The 13,975-nt window shown below is 36.6% G+C and overlaps 1 long non-coding RNA gene across 1 annotated transcript; it reads right to left on the bottom strand.

Annotated features, from left to right (window-relative positions):
- Positions 1 to 369: 369 nt before the first annotated feature.
- LOC138139659 (uncharacterized) lies at positions 370 to 1,459 on the bottom strand. The gene is made up of 3 exons (XR_011162349.1): positions 769 to 1,459; positions 568 to 708; positions 370 to 507 (listed from the first exon to the last, which is right to left on the bottom strand). It is a non-coding gene; the product is annotated as an uncharacterized lncRNA (long non-coding RNA).
- Positions 1,460 to 13,975: the final 12,516 nt, after the last annotated feature.

Below are 13,975 nucleotides of genomic sequence, written 5' to 3'. Positions count from 1 at the left end.
ATAACTTATAACAATGAAATTAGAGGTATACTCCGTACGGTGATAGATTGCACGTTTTTAAATTCTAGTTCCAAAACATAAAGCAGTGAAAAATACTAAACTCTCCATCTCAATTGTTTCACGTTATGTAGAAAACCGTTGTATCCCTGCAGATTAATTCCCGCCAAACCAGTTTCTGTGTCTGTCTTCTGTCAAAAAACGTGCAATCTATCAGAGTACGGAGTATACATACACTTACTCTATGCAGGGCGTGTAATAGTTATTTTTGCGCGATTGTACTCTATTTGCTTATTTACTACGTCTGTTTCCAAGATGGTAAGCTCCTTTTACTCGTTGCTAACGATAAACTGGACGGTAAGTAATTTTTTGTGTTTTAGAACGCTAAGTAAAGTTTATTCAAAATTAATTAATTATTATAATAATTTTTATGTAGAGATAAGTTGAAGACAACATGTGGGGGCACTTTCTGGAAACTCATAAAGCTCTTGTAGTCGGCTTTCCTTGCCGCTGCAATGAAATAGAATTCGAAAACTTGCCGTGACATTGAAATTGTCAAAATTTTCATACCCCGCATTTTCCTTGTCTTCTTGATTACTTAGTGAGGTCGCTGGTTTAGAAAATTCTTTATTTATGTAGACAGAAGTTGAAGACAAGATGTTAGCACTTTCTGGAAACTCACACGGCTCTTGTGGTCGGCATTCCTTGCCGCTGTAATGAAATAATATTAGCGGACTTGGCGCGACATTTGTATTGTCAAAATTTTCATACCCTGTCTTTTCCTTGTCTTCTTGATTACACATTGAGGTCGTCGGTTTCAAAAATTCTTTAGGTGTGACGCCATGAGGAATTCTTCTTGTAAAGTGAATCTTGTTCTCGACACAATCTTCAATGCAGCTGAGCTTCTCGGAAACGAGTGACTCCTAGTTCTAGCGTTCTCTGGATTTCTCAGAAATCAGGGCTGAACGCACCCCACATTCCAAGTTTCTTCTACAGTTTTCGGAATCGTTAAGATCACTCATTTTACTGCTTCTTTTTCAACACGACTGGCGATAGTTCCACACAAAAACTGCAATGGTGGTAACTGTTTGCAGATTGCCTTAGAAACGCTATACAAAAATCGACATTATGGCAACACGATGTGAAGGGAGTCGTATCGCAATGCATTCTAGTTAGGAATGTTTTGTAATAAATATTCAATCGGGCAAAAAATCTCATAAGCATCACGAACGCTAATGACAATGTACCGATCTCAGACAATATTAGGAGTCGTCGCTGCGCTCCTCCTCCAAACAATTGTCTTCAATCTGTACATTGTCATTACCGTTCTTTATACTTAATATACTATTACGATGCAAGACCGTTACTTAGAATTCTACATGTGAGCACATGCGAGCGATAGCGAGCTTGTTATCTGTGCGAGCATGTAAAGTTAAATGTCGGTAATGGTCGAGCTTTGTACAACGTTTGTACAACGTTCTACGGTATATTTGGTATTTGGTCGTAAATCTTTTATAAAATGTCTTGCATTTTGTAGGGCGTACAGCCAGTGAAAATATCTGAAAAACGTTTGTATAGCAAAGTTAGTATAATATGTTAGCAATATTAGTATGTTAGCAATGTTACACCCGGTAAAACACAAGTCCAAGCCCATTATACCTATGTAGTTATTTATTAACGTCATAAGACGCGGCTGAATACTATAATCAATAGCAACGGAATATGATATGGAATATCATTAATAAATAACGGCTGTGGCTGTTATGACACACATATCAATTGAGTAGAGAGTACTGTTAAAGCAGGTTTAACAGTATGGTATCATGAAAAAGTTTTAACCGAGCAGGGGCGTATTCTGTAATTGCTCCGCTAAATTTTAAAGGGCGTTAAATTCAGTTATCATATCACTGACCAATCAGGGCTTGAAATTTTAAATTTTAAACGACGCTAAAATTTTAACGCTCCTTTAAAAATTACATAATACGCCCCCTAGCCCGTTATGAGACTCTTTACTCGTAGCGATAGAGATAAATAAACAAATGTTTACGATCAAATGTACCGTAAAATTAAAAAACAATTACTTTATTCTATTTTAGTCAAAAATCGTCTTTATACGCCCCCAAATGAGGGCATAAATTGGCCTTTATGGCAAGGATCTGTCAAAAATCTGCCAAGCAACGGTTGGTTTAATTATTCACACAATGGTATCAAACATTATTTTATTAAAGAAAATCATACATTATATACACAGTAACCCTAATAACATCAAAATAGCTAACTAAATTTGCATGGATACAATTTTTAGTTGATTTCCTTTAAGGAATACGAAATATTTGTTTGAATTTTTTTAGAAGTTATAAAATAGAATAAAACGTTGTACTATCGCGGCCAAAATACTTTGGTCGTCAATGTGACATAAATGATATTCAATTGTAAAGCAAGCTTTAGGATGTTTAACCTTATTTTCTACTATTGTCAAAATTATTTTAATCCATCAGTGTCATACGGGTGGGGTAAATCCCAGCTGCGGAAGCAGGGTTCAAAAGCAAAAGGTCTACATGGTCGCGGTTTAGACAACCTTCAGAAGCAAGTAAGATGATTCTATATTTATCAAAAACTGAAGATGCCATATTTTTGACAAGAATAATTTGAAATTGTCATGTATATTGACATTAATACTTTATTTACATTTGAAGTGTCAAAAAGTGACGACCAAAGTATTTTGGCCGCGATAGTATGTACCACGGGCATAATTGTCGGTTATGGCCCTCGGGAATTTAAAAGCCCTCGTGCCATAATCTCCTGATTATGCCCTTAATACATAAATAACTATTACGAATTTTATAAACAAATATTAGGAACATTTATGAAAGGTGGAACAATGTTCATGGATTTTTTTGATACAACTCAACATGCAGATGCTACATGTTCATGATTCTGCGAAGTTACAGAAAAATTATCCGAAACACTTCCTTCCAACAGTAAAAACTGGCTCATTTCCGTAGTACGTATCTGTCTCATCCGTCTTTGAAAAATTTTGATGTTGTATCCAATTAACAATTGAAAGTGTATTTTCTAAAGATTCTTCTATGTGGCTATTAGCTATACTTGTAGATCTCCATCTCCCATGCTTCTTAAGTGTAGTTACGTCTCCATCACCATCCACTAAGAAAGTCGATAAACTGTGGCGTAAACAGTGCCCTGTCTACAATTCGCGTTGATTCAGACTAATGTAAAATGTCAATTTAGTTGGAATTTTTGTAAAATTATACAATCTAGTTTGTTGAACGATACACTTTTCACCTCTGTAGGACACGAATAAATGTCAATGACGTGTGAAGAGGTCGTAAGGTTACATATTTTCTACATCAGGAAATATTGATTCTGTTATTTCCTTCAATTAGGTACCACGAAACTCCTTGATTTGTGCATTTTAGTATCCGGAATTTTGACTATTAAAATATTGTCTTTCTCATCAATGTAATCAAAGGATAATTTAACCAACTCATTGTAGCAGCATTCTGCTGATAAACCCATATTTTTTTAATTTTGCGTTTTCTTAATACAGGTTTCAAAAAAGAGTACAAGCCTAAAAGGTTCTCGATGCAACCCAAAATACATATTTCACAGATTTCTGGATAAAGTTCATATTTATTGTGGAAAGTAAATGTAAACATAATTACATAAAAATTTTAATTTACAATGCAAAAATTTCCGATAATAATGCGGAATCTGGAAAAGTGCCCCAATAGTCCAGTCAAATCCCTATTTGACTGAACTATTAGGGCACTTTTCCAGATTATTCAACCTCGGAATGAAAGATAATAAGCTGCAAATTTGTATAAACCTTTGTTTTGACATTTTATAAGTTGGCTCAAAAGTCTCATAGAATCTCGTGTACGCGAGTCAAGATATTGAAGGTCAAAGGTCGCAACAATCGGTTTTTTGTAAATATCTCGTTTCCGTCGCTCTAAATGACGTTTAGAGTTATTATAAAAGTTGGTCTTAAGCAATATTTTATACATTTAACCGTTCTTGAGATAGAGCGTGAAGAGTGGGGAGCGTTTACCCCTATGTGTGATAGCGCTAGGCTTCATTACATATTAGATACTACGATTTGTAAAGCTAATTATTTACTAAAAATATAATAATTATGAAGAAACCTTAGTTATTTACTAATTGATATAAGTATCATATTTAGAGATATTAATGATATTATTCATAAATCTGCTTAGTAATATTGATAGTATATGTTTTTTTATTTACCAACACCTTAGCGTAAATCTATTATGATTCAAGTTTAAATGTGAGGGGAGTTTTTCCTATTATTTTTATTATTAATAGCAAGCATGCAGCTTAATATTCCTCTTGTTCGTCACCGTCTTCCTCTTCTGGTCGCTCAACTTGAATTTCCAATTCATTATCATCATCCTCGTTGTTTGTTATATTCTGGCATATTTACTTTCTTCTTTAAGATCATCTAGATATGATGAAGCATTGAGGCATGCTTGTCCATTACACTGAACACAAACTGAGGAGCATTGCAAGCCTAATTTTCTACATCCGCAACTCGCACCACAGCCTTTCTTGCATTTGCAAAATATCCTATAGAGCATTTCTTCTGGTGCTGGTGGTAATAATGTTGTTGTCGGTTCCAGGATGTCATTTTGCAATATCCACCCCCATTCCTGGGCTTCTAAATTATTCCCTAACCAAGTTTGGATTTGGTACTAGACATGATTGAGCTGCTGCACTTGTGGGTGGAAGAGATGATAACTGCATCGGTTTGTTAAGTCTTGTTGATTTGATGAATTGCGTATATCGAAAATTGTCAATATTGTGTTCTGATTTTGGAGCATTATAGTACAGTGCTAAAAAGACACGTGCCCTATTTTCAAAAATGTTTCTAGAGGACAGTTTTCTTGTTGAAATACTTGAGCTGATTGATCCAAATTGGAATGTTTTTCAAACATTTTAATAATTGATAGTACCTAATATACCTAGGTATTCAAGAGTTTACACATTTCAAAGAAAAAATACTTAATTTCTTTGCTACTTAAAATATAACTATGATAGATAAAAATACCGGGTGATCAAGAAGGACTGTTTAAGTTGGCAGTACAATTAAGAAAATTTTTTAATTCGGTTATTTATAATACTGCAACCGGATATGTTTTGTTGGTTTATTTGACAAATATCTGATGTAGGTATAGCATTAACAACGACAAGCCATCAACAACCAAAAGTTACTCCTGTTATAATGATTTTAAATACAATTCAGTGTTACCAACTTAAACAGTCCTTCTTGATCACCCCGTATAATTAAAATGTACCTATTTAAACTACTACTGTATTTCATATTAATATAAATTAAGTACCTAAATATTATTAAAAGGATGTCTGATTTTTATGAATAATACATAAAGTTCATTCAAAAATCAAAAAACCACCACCTGTTGCTTTAGGTTGGTAAAATTTAAAAAACCCTAGGTAGATATTTTTTCATACTATGTTGGTAACTGTAAATTATGACATTTATTTGATTGAAAATAAAATTCAATTGCTTTGAATTTTGTTCATATTGTTTTATTAGCAGCACGTTTCATTTATTTATTGATTCTTATTATTTTTACTTAAACATGACCAGAAAAACAAGACACTTAATAGGTAAACATTTAACCTCAAAATTACAAGTCTCACCAAATTTTACACTAGACAGCGTTGCCGAGGAAAATGCGACGTTGGTGGTTTTTTGACTTTTGAATGGACATTTTTTTTTTTAGGTAGGTATCTATTAATATAATACCTATATTAATTAGTAAATAATTAAGATTTCTTCATATTATAATATTTTTAGTAAGTAATTAACTTTATAAATCGTACTATGTATTGGAGTTCATAGTTGACCTAGCGTTATCTATTATCATACGGCTTAACGCTCCCCACTCTTGGCGCTCTATCTCAAGAACGGTTAAATGTATCAAATATTCGTTAAGACAAAATTTGTAGAGAATTATATGCTCTACAACTTTTGTAATAACGCCAAATGTCATTTAGAGCAAGGGAAACAAGATATTTACAAAAAAAAAAAACGATTTTTGCGACCTTTGACCTTCAATATCTTGACTCGCGTATACGAGATTCTATGAGACTTTTGAGCCAACTTATAAAATGTCGAAACAAAGATTTATACAAGTTTGTAGCTTATTATCTTTCATTCCGAGGTTTACCCCTTTTTTCGCCTTATTTGACTGGACTACATACAAATGCTTGCAGCGTTTCCACGTGGAATGGCAAAAACATTATCAATCCAAGTTAGTTTGAATTTTTATTAATGTCAGTCTTATTGTCATTTAAACTGCCATTCAAAAATTATAATAACCAAACCAATAACAACTCGTAACAAATTTTAATCAAATGTTTAAAATTTCGCCCCTCATTCATTAAACATGTCTCCAGAGCACTGACCTCTATAACATGGACTGCGTGTACAGTTTACAGTACTCCCTGCCACAGCAAAAGTGAAGCAAAAAAGTCGGCCATCTTTGTAGTCCCACACTGGAAACTTTTAGTTTTACACCAAAATGCTGTTGGCGGCAGATTTAGTGACATCGCTGATATCGTATCGGTATCGTAGTCACATGCACGGAAATTTGTGGAAGTTATTTAAAAATACGGCTCCATCATGAAGCTGCTAAGAAAGTGAGCAGCTTCACAAAAGCTTAATTAGGAAAAAATTGTCACGACTTGTAATATTTAGTAATCAGTAATTAATGTTCATTGTAAGAATCTTTATTTTGTTAATATTGTTACTCCTGTAAGAGAATTTTAAAAACGCAACAGAAAAACTACCTCTTCCACCCCAAACACGTGGCTCATAAATTATGTTCTGAAAGGTCCTTGACTCGGGGGTGATTTTTAACAGTTCCACAGGCGAGAGAGTCAGTGTGGGCTTGGCAGCTGAAACCGACGGGCTGTCCAAGGTACGAGTACGAGAGTGACGGCAGGTGAATAATTGTGATCCGGAAGTGGTGTAGTGAATAGAGATACAGTTACCAGGTGTGTTGGTAACTGGGTGATAGCAGGTTTGGGCAACCTGGGCTATAGATCAGTACCTTAATGCGTAAAACCTCCCTATACCATGGTATGATTCCTGAGCACCGGATGTCCGGGTGGGGCACCTTTGGCTCATGACACGGCTAGGCCGTTGACCGGGCGCGTTTCGTAGAGACGGCTGGTGGTGGCAACCAAATGCACCGATCATACGTGCTTGATTAAAAGGTTATGAGGTCATCCCGGTCCCCAGGTACTGAGGGGGCATAGTAACGTATGGAAGTGGGTTGTAGGCTCATACTCTGGCCGTGGCGGTCTTCCTCTGTGGAGACTGCGGGCGGGCTGTGCACCCCAAACTGCACACGGGGCTATTACAGGTGCTACTAGAACATCCAACGCAATCCCGGAACGTAGCGCTCTGAAGACGACGCCCGTGGTTCGAGCCCCTCATCATGATAGAAGCTAGGGGGAGGAATCCCCCGGGTGAGTCACTGTATGACCTTGATTCGCGACAGATGTGTCAGGTGTTTATCATTTACATGTTTGTACCGTCCCATTGAGCAAACCCGAGTTCGGACCTGTGCTTTACCCTTTGAATGACTGAATGAGGTGGAGGTGAGTCCGATTGTAGATTATCGTATGACTGTAGCTGAGATTGTCTAATTTAATGTGTACCGATGAGTCTGATCGATGAATTATCAAATATTGAGGGATAACGCCCTTGGGCAAAAATCAAGTCTTACACTCCCTCTGTTTAAATTACAAGTTTGTTCCTTTCCAATGTTCTGTTTATTTATTATTTTGAAAATTTTTATATGGAGTGGCAACGATAAATTTTACATTCAGTTTTTATGCCAACTTCAAAAATATGAAAAAAATGCTGTTGCAAATAATAATTTTCCAACCCATACAGTGGACACAACTTCAAAATGGTGTATAACTGTATCCAATAAAATTTGTACTAGGGTTGCAAGGCTAGGATAATTTCATTCTTTACATTTTAAAGTGATACTCCTGATTTTCTTTTTAATACGTCTGTATTCTTTTTCCAATAGTCTTCGCTTTGCTTTTTCCTTTTGAATTTGACTTTTCATCTTCTCTACAAGGTTAACAATCTTAACAATTATATCGGTTACTGGCGTGGAAAACTGTAAAAGTTAGGTTATATTTAACTCGTTCCCAACAACGTCTTTTATCTATGCCCAACAACGAGCACAACACCATATATCTATTAACTAGTCAACAGTCAGTGTCAACCACAGGTGTCAACGTCAAACGTCAGTGAACTCCGGTGAAACGCAGGAGAGAATTCAGTTAACAACTGGACAAAAAGAAAGTTACTAAAAACTGAGACTAGCAATATGGCCGACTTTTTTGCTTCACTTTTGAAACATAGCATCCTCGGTCCATGTTATAGAGGTCAGTGCTCCAGAGTCGCGCAACAAAGGATCTTCTTGCTCTGCGCAGCATTTCTTGAGTAACAGAGAAGCAAGCATTCCGAATTCGATTTTTCAGGTCTTCAATATCCAATATTGACGTTTGGTATATTTCATCTTTCACCATATCTCACAAAAAAAATATCCCACAATCTGTGGATGCACTTTCAGGCTTCCCAAAAAATGGAGGAATCAGAGCATGGGAAATGCGGTTAAAAATTGTAGTCCACCCAGGCCATGAACAGGTTGCCAGTGCGTCTTGACAGATGTACAACAGTCGGCAAGGAGATTATCCTTGTAACCTGTCATGCCCGCTGTTCATAGATCACCTGCCATACAGGACCAATCTACGTCAAGATTCTCTTATGGACCACACCTGTAAATATTTTGTAGCTACTATTCCGGACACGGAATCTTGGCCATAACTGACATTGAACTGACAAATATGTGTGAACTGGCCTTTATTAAATATAACCCAACTTTTGACTCGATAATGCAATTTCCTTGCTTTTTTGATGTCAGAATAAAAACTTCAAAATGATTTTTAATAATTCATTTATTAATGACGCTAATGATTGGTTTACATCATTTTTTTTTAGAAATGTCAAAAAAATGTTGGCCAAGATTCCGTGTCCGGAATAGTACAAGATATTGAGGCATGTAATGGGCAATAATTGTATATATCGGACAAAACTCCTCTTTTCTGGATGAGAACCGTTCTTCCTTCCACGAAGAAGAATGAGAATAGAACCGCTCACAAATTCTGTGAGCCTTTCAGCTATGGCTCCGTGGATAGAAGGAAATAACTTCCACCAGAGTTAAGCTTGGAGTCTTAAGCTACGGTTTCTTAGAGAAGTACGCCGCGCACAACTCACGGTAAGGCGTGCGCTGCGCACAACCGCGTAAATCTAATCAGTTGATACTGATGGAAGCGTTTTCTTAGAAAAAGTTCAGCTGAACGCATTGTTGGCTTTTTCTAAGCAAACGCTTCCATCAGTATCAACTGATTAGATTTACGCAGTTGTGCGCAACGCACGACTTACCGTGAGTTGTGGGCGGCATACTTCTCTAAGAAACCGTAGCTTTAATCATATGCTCCGACTGCCCGTACAAACCTAGCCAGAAAGCCTCAGTTTCATCAACTGTAAGTGATCATCTGGAAGATGGTGCTCGTGCTCTGAAAAGTTTAGATGGGTTAAGATGAAACTAACTGCCCGTCAAGAGAGAGTGCTCTCAATCTGTCCATTCTTTCCTCTTTTAACAGGGACAAGATATTGATGTTTGGTTAATGGTGTTCCCATTGGAGAAGAAAGGATTTTCCGAATTTGTCGTCACCATCACGTACGGAATTTGGCAAATGTTTCTTTCTTCAGTAGCCGTGCATATTTCACTAATTGTGCTGCCACAAGGTCAGTCGATTCAGTTTCTTCTCGGATCGTACCTGAGGTTTTGGTCCTCGGCGGTCTTCAGCTGTGCGAGGAACAACACCTCAAAGTTATGGAAGGCCCATCTCTCATCTTGCACAGGAGGCAATCGCTCGTGTACAAATGTATAATAAAAAAGTCCCTGCAAATTCTCCAGTTATTACTTTATTTAAACGAAATCCTATGGCAGCAGCCGAGAAGTCTTTGTATAAAAAAAAAAATTTAAAAAAACAGTAGAAACATGAAAAAAAAAGGTATAACTGTTGCAACTTCAGTTTTTCTTTCGAAGTGAAATTAATTATCTAGGGTACAATATTTAAAAGATATTTGAGGATGTTCACGATGGCTGAAAATTAGCAGGACTAATGATATTCGCATTAGAGTGGCTGATAAGAAGTTAAATGTGATTTGGTACATTTTCGAGTGTACCTACCTAAGGAATCCAATTGTTAAAAAAAATCGTTAATTAAAGTCCCATATGGCTCAATGGGGTAATGCTTCAGAAAACCCCCAACCACTCTTTCTAATCAGCTTGTTAGAACGGCTTTAAATTCCGCAGAAATCCGAAATATTTTATCTAGTGAGCGATAATCCCAAAAATGTGTAAAGTCCATTCACGTTGGATTTTCTCTGCCAAATTGTTGTCACGTTGCAAGCCTGCGTCTCCTTTCCTAGTAAATTTTACATTATCGTGTTTTATTCGTGATAGAGCGATTGAGAGCGATTTGACGTCTTTAATTTTGAATGTTAGTTTGACGTGTGAAATAAAGTCACAGATTTTTTAATAAAATTCTATTCCTGGGTGAATTTACCATGGCGAAAAGAAAAAAGGTTAATTTTAAAATTGCGTTAACCTTCCACAACTGACGTAATGTGACGAAACCCGCAAGCTAATACGGACTCAAGAAAAAATAGCTTCAGTTCGAAAATTAATTAGTCAGAATCCTTTAATATTTAATGTATTGTATGTATTAACATGATTATAATCTATTTACGACCTTTATTGAGCAGTTTTAACAATACAACGTTATTTTAAAGGTAACGTGTACCTACATCGAAAAAACTCAAATTAGAAAAAAATCATTAAAAATCAAAATACACCTTTCTTTTGTGGTATGCAATTGTAACAATACATTCTTGAAACGTCACAACCACATTCAAAACGTATAAGTGTCTCTGAATAACTGAAATTTTATTGCCAAATTTGTTCCATCATTTAGATGCATTCCTTACTTCCATCGCTTCCAATGAAAGAAACTTCACACAATTTTCTATTGGGTTCATTTTCTATAACTTATTCTGGTTCCTCATCAGTCATCACTGTAGTCCTTAAGGGTTTTTTCACTTAATCAACAGCGCAAGCAGAAAAATACAACACCAGTAGGTAGGAGTTAGGTATGTGAGCTTTTGTTTAATTTTTGAGCTCTGGGGTTGGATTAAAAAGCAACACTGGAGGAGCAACGTCTTTAATCAGAGTTAACGGAATAATAATACATCGTCACTTCGTCACCCTTTTATATGGGCGTGCATTGGGCGTGCTCCTGTCCTAGTTTCGGATCAGCAAAATGGGATTTCGGGGAAGACCTCGCTGCCTCGTGCCATGAAGTGGTACTTTTCGCAGAATGCTTTGCTAGCGCGACGCTTGAAGTGGTACGATGAGGTAATTCGGGGCACCAAAACGCAATTCGAGGCGCCGAAATGCCCACAGGTACCTATTGTATGTTCCTAATCCTATCATACCGAATAAGAACTGACACTATTTTTAGTGCAAATGATAACAAAATGGATGTATTATTACCTACTGTTATCCTCTAAAAACAATATTTGAAAAATGACTGTTTCTTTGCTGACAGCGAATAACATAACCTCTACAGTCTACGAATGACTTGGTTACTTTATCAGCCCGTATTGGTGACATACACAGCTAAAACATTTGTTACAGATGTTGAAAAATGGATTAATTAGACATAAGTTCCTTTTTTTGTTTTGTTAGGACCGTGGTAGTTTTCACTTATGCGAAACGAGGGCAAAAGTCCATTAGGCACACTTGCCGACAGATCGAAGACAGCCCTCTGCGTTTCCCACGTGTGTTAGAAATAGTTGACATGTTTTATGGTTATTGTGTAAATTTGCTAGGACTGATATGACCGTTGTGGTCTTTTGCGGGTGCATGTGGTTTGTGTATTTGGTGTGGGCGTTGGGTGAGTGAGGTGATAGATGGATGCCAGAAAGGATGGATGTAAGAAAGGGGATGTATAAATGCGATTTTAGTTAGTTTTTGGACACTCTTGTTTTGACCTAAGACCTGGTAACTTGTACTGATTTGCAAGAGTCCTTAATATAGTAAATTATTAAGAGGTCTGAGTTTTGTTTTTGAATCCTGACAAATTGAGTGTTAGATTGTAACACATTTTTGAAGTAAAAATCACACCGCCATAATATTGAATTATTTGACCTTGACTAGGAAAATCCAACGTGAATGGACTTTATGTGGCTAATGTTAGTTTACATATTAAAATGTCATTATTTAAAAACTCGGTGAGTTTGGAATACTATAGGGAGTTTCTAAAATGCAGCATGCAGATTAAGGCTAAGCAAGATTTTAATTTTACTGGAATTAAAAGGCTGCTCTGGTATCTTATTTAAAAACGTAATGCCTAGATAATTTATTTCACATTTATATACGACAGTTTCATTTTGAGGGATCATTCAAGTTAGCATTCCTTTGTTCAGATCTTTATTTTTTAAATAATCGGCATTAATTTAATTACATTATAAATATTTATTATACAGGGTATTTCACGAGTGATAATTAGCCCGGTGGAATAAAAAATGCAACCCACAATACATCAGGAGGAAAAGACGGATATTGATTGCCTCCATGTCCAGGTTTACCTTCCAATGTATTGTAGGTTGCATTTACTATTCCGGCGGACTCATTATCACCCGTGAAATACCTGTATAGTCATTCTACCGTACTGTATACATAACGGACAATGTTTACCCCACTTAATACCATCTTTTAAAACTGAACACGGTAAGCCATCAGGACCCTACAAATATTTTTTTGAAATCTTTAAAATGGTATTAAAAACTCCATTTTCGCTTACAGATTTTATAAGGACATTTCAGCTGTGACGCCTGGAGATCTAGACTGGGTTGGCTAGAGTAGGCATGGAGTTGATGAAAAATATTCCTTTGTAACCTTTGAAGATATGATAGTAAAACAGATTGCAATACAAAGACAATGTAACGCCGGTCAAACTTCCCGGGATTAATATCAAAGGTGGTCGGCTACCATTACGCGTTGCAGCCCATACCGTCACCCTTGGTGTTAATCAGGTATGACACCTCTGAACAAACTCTGAGTTGGGCCTTTGACCCCTTGTCCTCATTCTCATACAGCCGTCAAGATCACCACAGACAGAACTAGAGCTCGTTGCGTGGATTGTGCCATTCTTGTACACACAGCTTCCTCTCGCTGCACCATATAGGCCTGTCTGCTCTGTGTTTGTGACAACGAAAATCGAAAACATGAATAGTAGGTAACACGCGAACCCAAATGACCTAATTCGCGGAAATATGGTACTCACAAAGACCGTATGCCCAAATGTTTTTACCCAGTTGATTCCGATGAATCATGTATCGCGAGGTCTCCACGAGATTTCATATTAGCAGATGCCGAAGACGATGTTCTTCGCGTTCATTAATCATCCTCGACCGTCCACTACCTCGACGATGTGTTCCTAATCCTTCCTCAGATAGGCTTCTCCATGCCCTTACTGCATTACATTAGCCTTGCCAATCTATGTATAGGCAAGTTCTTGAAATTACACGCCACACTCACAGAGCTCTCTTTCAGAAGGGCTTAACTGTTGATAGAGGGCGCCTTCATTGTACGTAAAATACTCAATTAACAGAACGCATTTAATTGTGACTTACTCAAACTGAGAACAAAATTCAACAAAGAACTTTCTCATATTACTCATATTATTGCATTCAAGACAAAATTCATGGAAAAGCTAAAAGATCTTGTTATGTAATCTTAATAATTTTGTATTCTTG

The sequence above is a fragment of the Tenebrio molitor genome, chromosome 1, assembly GCF_963966145.1.
Source record: "Tenebrio molitor chromosome 1, icTenMoli1.1, whole genome shotgun sequence".
Lineage (NCBI taxonomy): Eukaryota > Metazoa > Arthropoda > Insecta > Coleoptera > Tenebrionidae > Tenebrio > Tenebrio molitor.
The sequence above is the reverse complement of the archived record's forward strand: the minus strand, read 5'-3'. Positions and strand labels throughout refer to the sequence as shown.